This window comes from Coregonus clupeaformis, chromosome 36 (genome assembly GCF_020615455.1).
Source record: "Coregonus clupeaformis isolate EN_2021a chromosome 36, ASM2061545v1, whole genome shotgun sequence".
Classification (NCBI taxonomy): Eukaryota; Metazoa; Chordata; class Actinopteri; order Salmoniformes; family Salmonidae; genus Coregonus; species Coregonus clupeaformis.
Genome location: NC_059227.1, coordinates 15,568,347 through 15,575,510, shown reverse-complemented (window position 1 = coordinate 15,575,510; position 7,164 = coordinate 15,568,347). Strand labels below are relative to the sequence as shown.

The 7,164-nt window shown below is 43.0% G+C and overlaps 1 protein-coding gene across 2 annotated transcripts in view; it reads left to right on the top strand.

The window, feature by feature from the left end:
- Positions 1–661: 661 nt before the first annotated feature.
- The window catches only part of LOC121552598 (forkhead box protein N3-like), a 48,335-nt gene continuing 41,832 nt past the window's right edge, over positions 662–7,164 (top strand). The window contains exon 1 of one of the 2 annotated variants that reach the window (XM_045211271.1): positions 662–890. The gene's annotated coding sequence lies outside the window, so the exon portion shown is untranslated. Of the gene's footprint in view, positions 891–1,315; positions 1,645–7,164 lie in introns of those variants that run through there. The other variant, XM_045211272.1, reaches the window with a different exon arrangement.

Here is a 7,164-nt window from a genome sequence, read left to right as displayed (position 1 = left end):
AAAAGTATTCCAGGTGAAGCTGGTTGAGAGAATGCCAAGAGTGTGCAAAGCTGTCATCAAGGCAAAGGGTGGCTATTTGAAGAATCTCAATTATAAAATATATTTTTGATTTGTTTAACACTTTGTTGGTTACTACATGATTCCATATGTGTTATTTAATAGTTTTGATGTCTTCATTATTATTCTACAATGTAGAAAACAATACAAATTAAGAAAAACCCTTGAATCAGTAGGTATGTCCAAACTTTTGACTGGTACTGTATATACACTGTATATAGTCACTTGAATTAAGAATGTATAAATGACAAAGGATCAATGCTTCTTTCTTTAGTTGAGTGTTTCCTGTATTGAGAAAGTCCTTCAGTCAGCCAGTCAGCCAGCCAGTCAGCCAGCCAGTCAGCCAGCCAGTCAGCCAGCCAGCTAGTAAGTCTAGCCTACTGTAGCCTCAGGGCAGCATGATCTGATCAGCTCCCTCTAGGCAGGCCCTTGTTGCCCTGGCAACCTGCTCAAGCTCTGAGGGAGGGAGGGCTCTGCTCGGAGACAATGGCATTCTTTCAGAGAACCCCACTAGCACTAGGACCCTGGAGGAGACTGGGACTCCTGTTGGTGGGGCAGGCAGGCTGACTGGCTTAGCTGTGGAACACACAACCCTGCTGAGAGAGAGAGAGAGAGCTGAGAGTAGAGAGAGGGGAAAGAGAGAGAGAGAGACTACAGGAACGCAGTCAGTCGCCTGTGTTGCTCAGTGCCAGAAACGCAGAGCTGGGGCGGAAATGGAGGGGCTCAGGCTCGGTGGAGGGAACTGACATTGCAGACTAGGAGAGGAGAGGTAGAACTATCGGAGAGGAGGAAAGTAAGGGAGGGGCTCATCTGGACAACAGAAGGATTCTAAGGTGACTTTATGGCTCTTTTCAATAGCTGTCTGTGTTGGGTGGGGGGGTGGGGTGGGGGGGGTGGAGTGTGTGTGGGTTGAGACTTTAGCAACCAAAGGGGGTTTAGTATTGACATGTGCTGCTTCTGCACTTCTAAGCAGAGAGAAAGGGGAAGAGAGACAGAGTGTGTGTTTTTCAGTGAGAAGGAGCGAGGGGGAGTTATGTAGTTGTTTTGAAGGAAGAGTAAAGGGGAAACGTCTATGTGAGTGTTGACAGTCCTCGACTGGAGGGAAGGGGTCCAGAGGAGTATACACTTTTAAGGGAACAGGGGGATCCCATCCATTCATGTTAGAAGGAGAGATAGAGAGATAGAGAGAGAGATAGAGAGAGAGAGAGAGAGAGAGAGAGAGAGAGAGAGAGAGAGAGAGAGAGAGAGAGAGAGAGAGAGAGAGAGAGAGAGAGAGATGGGGAGGTTTTAATCAGCTGAACTCTGTGGTTTAGGGTTGTTGGTATACTGTACAGTGTGTCCATGATTTGGATAGAAAGAGAAGAGTGATGTGTTTTAGTCAGCTTTGGGTAAAGGATTGTAATACATGGGGATCAATAGAGCTGTATGTCATAGCTTAAATGAAGAAGGGACTGTTGTATGGGGATAAGGGTCTGGGTACTGTACGTGCGAGTGCCTGCGTGCGTGTGTGTGACGGGTGGCAAATAGGTTGAGAGAGGCAGATCTGATCAGACGCACAGCAACAGTGGAAAGAGCGTGTGGCACAGGGTGAGAACTACCACATCACGTTACACACACACACACACCCCATCACCCTCTCCCTCTCCTTCCCTCTCACCCGCTCTCCTTTTCTCTCTCTCTCTCTCTCTCTCTCTCTCTGAATATGTTTATAATAAAAGGACTCCCTAACCTTGGAGTGTGTGTTCACCGGCATATCATGGCCACTGTGTTTCGTAAGAGTGAACAAGCATGTCCGTCATTATTGCGTGTTGCGTGTTTCATGTGTTTCATGTGTTCACCAGCATCTCTTTGTTTACACGTGCAACAGTGTTTGTTGTTCTATTATCGTATGGTGGTACTGTGTGTAGAATCGTGTGTGACTCTCTGGGTGTTTGTTCACCTGTCCTTAATCTGTGTGTTTGTTCTCTGTCTGTGTGTAAATGTGGACCCACGGCAGCGCAGGGAATGTTCACATGTTAGACAGAGTGTCTCTCTCTGTCGCTGTATCTCCGTGTCTGTGTGGGTGATTGGCTCTGCTATTTTTATATCTTGATGAGAGAGAGAGAGAGAGAGAGAGAGAGAGAGAGAGAAAGAGAGAGAGAGAAAGAGAGAGAGAGAGAGAGAGAGAGAGAGAGAGAGAGAGAGAGAGAGAGAGAGAGAGAGAGAGAGAGAGAGAGAGAGAGAGAGAGAGAGAGAGAGAGAGAGAGAGAGAAAGAGAAAAGAGAGAGAGAGAGAGAGAGAGAGAGAGAGAGAGAGAGAGAGAGAGAGAGAGAGAGAGGCAGAGAGAGAGAGAGAGAGAGAGAGGCAGAGCGAGAGGCAGAGCGAGAGAGAGAGAGGGAGAGAGAGGGAGAGAGAGAGAGGCAGAGCGAGAGAGAGAGATAGCTCATTCATAATTCACCCACCCCGCCCTATGGCATCGTTCATTCAGATATTGACCCCCAATGGCTGTGTTCATTTAGGATCCCAGCCCCATATCACCCTGCTAGTCTCTCAATGAAGAGACCCCCTATGGAGGAGCTCTCACTCCCTCAGGACTTCTAACACCCTGTAACTGAGGTTTCCCCATACCTCCCACCAACATCAATAAACGCCTGATGCAAAAGTCAGATTTTCATTTAATATTTAATTTAAATTAGCCTTATTTTATCCCAGATAAAACGTGCTTGATCTAGGATTGGCAATTGCTTCCCATAGACAGCTAATGCTGGGTCACAGCTAATATTGGTCCTCTTTATTGGTATCCAGCACTGGTCTGGTCTAGTCAATATAGACATGTCCAGTCCTGTGTAGTCTGGACATGAGAGTGAAGGGCCAGTCAATATTATAGATACCATCGTAAACCCAATGCGTTAATAACGACTTTAATTTTACACATAGGTCAGCAGTGACAAAGACAATATTCCTCTCTTTCTCTCTTTGAGCTAATTCACTATCTCCCTCCTTCTCTTCCCCCTGCTCAGCAGCGTGCGTCTAGTGCCATGTTAACGCAGTCTAAAGCCGTATAGTGTAACCCCAGCATATTAGTTGAAGGAAGAACGATGGTCTTTGTATCCCCAGGTTATAATTGTCATTGACTCTTCAATAGCCACCCTGCTGTGCCCGAATGGAGTCATTGTCAACAGCACAGCGAGCCTGGCTTAATTAACCTCATGCCAGTAAGAGAGCGTCAGCGTGTGTGTGTGTGAACAGTGTGTGTGGTGTGTGAGTGTGCATGTGTGTGTCCTCTTGCTAACTAACTCAGTCCTTATAAAGCTCGGGTAAAAATAGAGCGTGTATGAAAAAAATGTTTTTATATTTCGGGAGTTGTTGTCGTTTCTAGCTGAGGCTGATTGCTGACAGATTTGAAAGGCTGATTCTGGTGTGTGTGTGTGTGTGTGTGTGTGTGAGTGAGTTTAAGGAGTGTGTCGGACATGAATGCCACTGCTTGTGTGGAGAGGGCTCTGTCTTGTGTTTTTGTCAGATAAGATGTTCATTTTCCATATCTGACATGTGTGTGTGTGCATGTGTGTGTTTCTGTGCGAGTGCGTGTGTGTGTTCTTCTGTGTGTGACTGTGCGTGCGTGGTGTGTGGCGGCGGAGGTATGGCATGACGCTGGTTGCTAAGCGAGGCAGGGACGTGAGTGGAAGGATTTCCTGTTGACAGGAGAGTTTGCTTATGCTGGTAGGGCCATGCCGAGGGGAAGTGTGTGTTGTGTTTTTCTGTTTGTGTGTGTGTCTGTGTGTGTATGTTATTTGCCTCGATCACTCATCAAGCAACACACACACGCTCATGATTAGTCTCTCACATCGCTGTCTGGACAGACAGACCAAACACACACACTCCACTGCAGGCCAGGGGCATCCAATTTGGAATAGCCCATATTTCCTGGAGCTACACTACCGGTCCAAAGTTTTAGAACACCTACTCATTCAAGGGTTTTTCTTTATTTTTACTATTTTCTACATTGTAGAATAATAGTGAAGACATCAAAACTATGAAATAACACATATGGAATCATGTAGTAACTAAAAAAGTGTTAAACAAATACAAATATATTTTATATTTGAGATTCTTCAAATAGCCATCTTTGCCTTGATGACAGCTTTGCACACTCTTGGCATTCTCTCAACCAGCTTCACCTGGAATGCTTTTCCAACAGTCTTGAAGGAGTTCCCACATATGCTGAGCACTTGTTGACTGCTTTTCCTTCACTCTGCCGTCCGACTCATCCCAAACCATCTCAATTGGGTTGAGGTCGGGGGATTGTGGAGGCCAGGTCATCTGATGCAGCACTCCATCTCTCTCCTTCTTGGTCAAATAGCCCTTACACAGCCTGGAGGTGTGTGGGGTCATTGTCCTGTTGAAAAACAAATGATAGTCCCATTAAGCCCAGACAAGATGGGATGGAGTATCGCTGCAGAATGCTGTGGTAGCCATGCTGGTTACATGTGCCTTCAATTCTAAATAAATCCCAGACAGTGTCACCAGCAAAGCACCCCCACACCATAACACCTCCTCCTCCTCCATGCTTTACGGTGGGAAATACACATGCTGAGATAATCCGTTCACCCACACTGCGTCTCACAAAGACACAGCGGTTGGAACCAAAAATCTCAAATTTGGACTCCAGACCAAAGGACAAATTTCCACCGGTCTAATGTCCATTGCTCGTTTTTCTTGGCCCAAGCAGGTCTCTTCTTCTTATTGGTGTCCTTTAGTAGTGGTTTCTTTGCAGCAATTCGACCATGACCTCTGAACAGTTGATGTCTGTTATTGAACTCTGTGAAGCATTTATTTGGGCTGCAATTTCTGAGGCTGGTAAGTCTAATGAACTTATCCTCTGTAGCAGAGGTAACTGCAGCTGGAACTTCCATTCCTGTGGCGGTCCTCATGAGAGCCAGTTTCATCATAGCACTTCATGGTTTTTGCGACTGCACTTAAATAAACTTTCAAAGTTCTTGAAATTGTATAAATTGACTGACCTTCATGTCTTAAAGTAATGATGGAATGTCGTTTCTCTTTGCTTATTTGAGCTGTTCTTGCAATAATATGGACTTGGTTTATCACCAAATAGGGCTATATTCTGTATACCCCCCCTACCTTGTCACAACACAACTGATTGGCTCAAACGCATTAAGTAGGAAAGAAATTCCACAAATTAACTTTTAAGAATGCACACTTGTTAATTGAAATGCATTCCAGGTGACTACCTCATGAAGCTGGTTGAGAGAATGCCAAGAGTGTGCAAGGCTGTCATCAAAGCAAAGGGTGGCTATTTGAAGAATCTCAAATATAAAATATATTTTTATTTGTTTAACACTTTTTTGGTTACTACAAGATTTCATATGTGTTATTTCATAGTTTTGATGTCTTCACTATTATTCTTCAATGTAGAAAATAGTCTAAATAAAGAAAAACCCTTGAATGAGTAGGTGTTCTAAAACTTTGGACCTGTAGTGTATAAATGGGTGAATGATTGGGCATCTGTTGAGTGTTATTTGGGTTGCATAATGTCCTGGCTGGTGTAATTTGGCTGTTCTGTTCTTTTAGATGGACCTCGTGGCACTTCCCCCAAAACCCCCATGACGTTATCCCCATAGCATGGACCTTCTCTCTCTCTCTCTCTCTCTCTCTCTCTCTCTCTCTCTCTCTCTCTCTCTCTCTCTCTCTCTCTCTAGCTCTCTCTCTCTCTCTCTCTCTCTCTCTCTCTCTCTCTCTCTCTCTCTCTCTCTCTGTCCTTCTCTCTCTCCCTCTCCCCTCTCTCTCTCTCTTTCTTTCTCTCTCTCTGCAGTGATGTCATGTCTGTTTTATTGTGTCCCACACATGAGGGTTGCCATTGACACATGCACTCACCATCGGCATGGCTCCCACCATAGTTACGTAATTGACATTGAGTGAGCGGGAGGGGTGACGTCAGTCCCTCTGGTCCTCTCCTCTCCTCTCTGGCTAGCTACAGTGATGTCATAGTTGGACGCAGCCATACAAAGTCATGGTAGCTAGCGAGAGGAGAGGAGTCAGAGTGTACCTCAGGACCTATCAGATTTATATCATGTGTTTACTTCCTTTGCTCCGTCCCTCTATGGCAGACACTGTTATCAGATGCATTTAACACACAATCAGGGATTTGGCCCCACCACTTCATTCAAATAACAGCCCAGCCACTTGGTTTGGATATAAAGATGAGGGTTTGGGGCTGGAGAAATGTTATATCTCTCAAATTCCTAAATGGAGCTATCAATACAATGACTGACAGTCCATGAGAACATATTTTGAAGCTATACATTGTTTGTAAGCAAACACTTTGTTTACTAACAATGGAGGAAAACCACTTTATATGGTTGTTATTATATGGTAATACAGTTGTTGTTATTATATGGTAATACAGGTGTTGTTGTTATATAGTAATACAGGTGTTGTTATTATATGGTAATACAGTTGTTGTTGTTATATGGTAATACAGTTGTTGTTATTACATGGTAATACAGTTGTTGTTATTATGGCAATACAGTTGTTGTTATTATATGGTAATACAGTTGTTGTTGTTAAATATTAATACAGTTGTTGTTGTTATATGGTAATACAGTTGTTGTTGTTATATGGTAATATAGTTGTTGTTATTACATGGTAATACAGTTGTTGTTATTATGGCAATACAGTTGTTGTTATTATATGGTAATACAGTTGTTGTTATTATGGTAATACAGTTGTTGTTATTATATGGTAATACAGTTGTTGTTGTTATATGGTAATACAGTTGTTGTTATTATGGTAATACAGTTGTTGTTATTATATGGTAATACAGTTGTTGTTATTATATGGTAATACAGTTGTTGTTGTTAAATATTAATACAGTTGTTGTTGTTATATGGTAATACAGTTGTTGTTGTTATATGGTAATATAGTTGTTGTTATTATATGGTAAAACAGTTGTTGTTGTTATATGGTAAAACAGTTGTTGTTATTATATGGTAATACAGTTGTTGTTATTATGGTAATACAGTTGTTGTTATTATATGGTAATACAGTTGTTGTTATTATATGGTAATACAGTTGTTGTTGTTATGGTAATACAGTTGTTATTATTATATG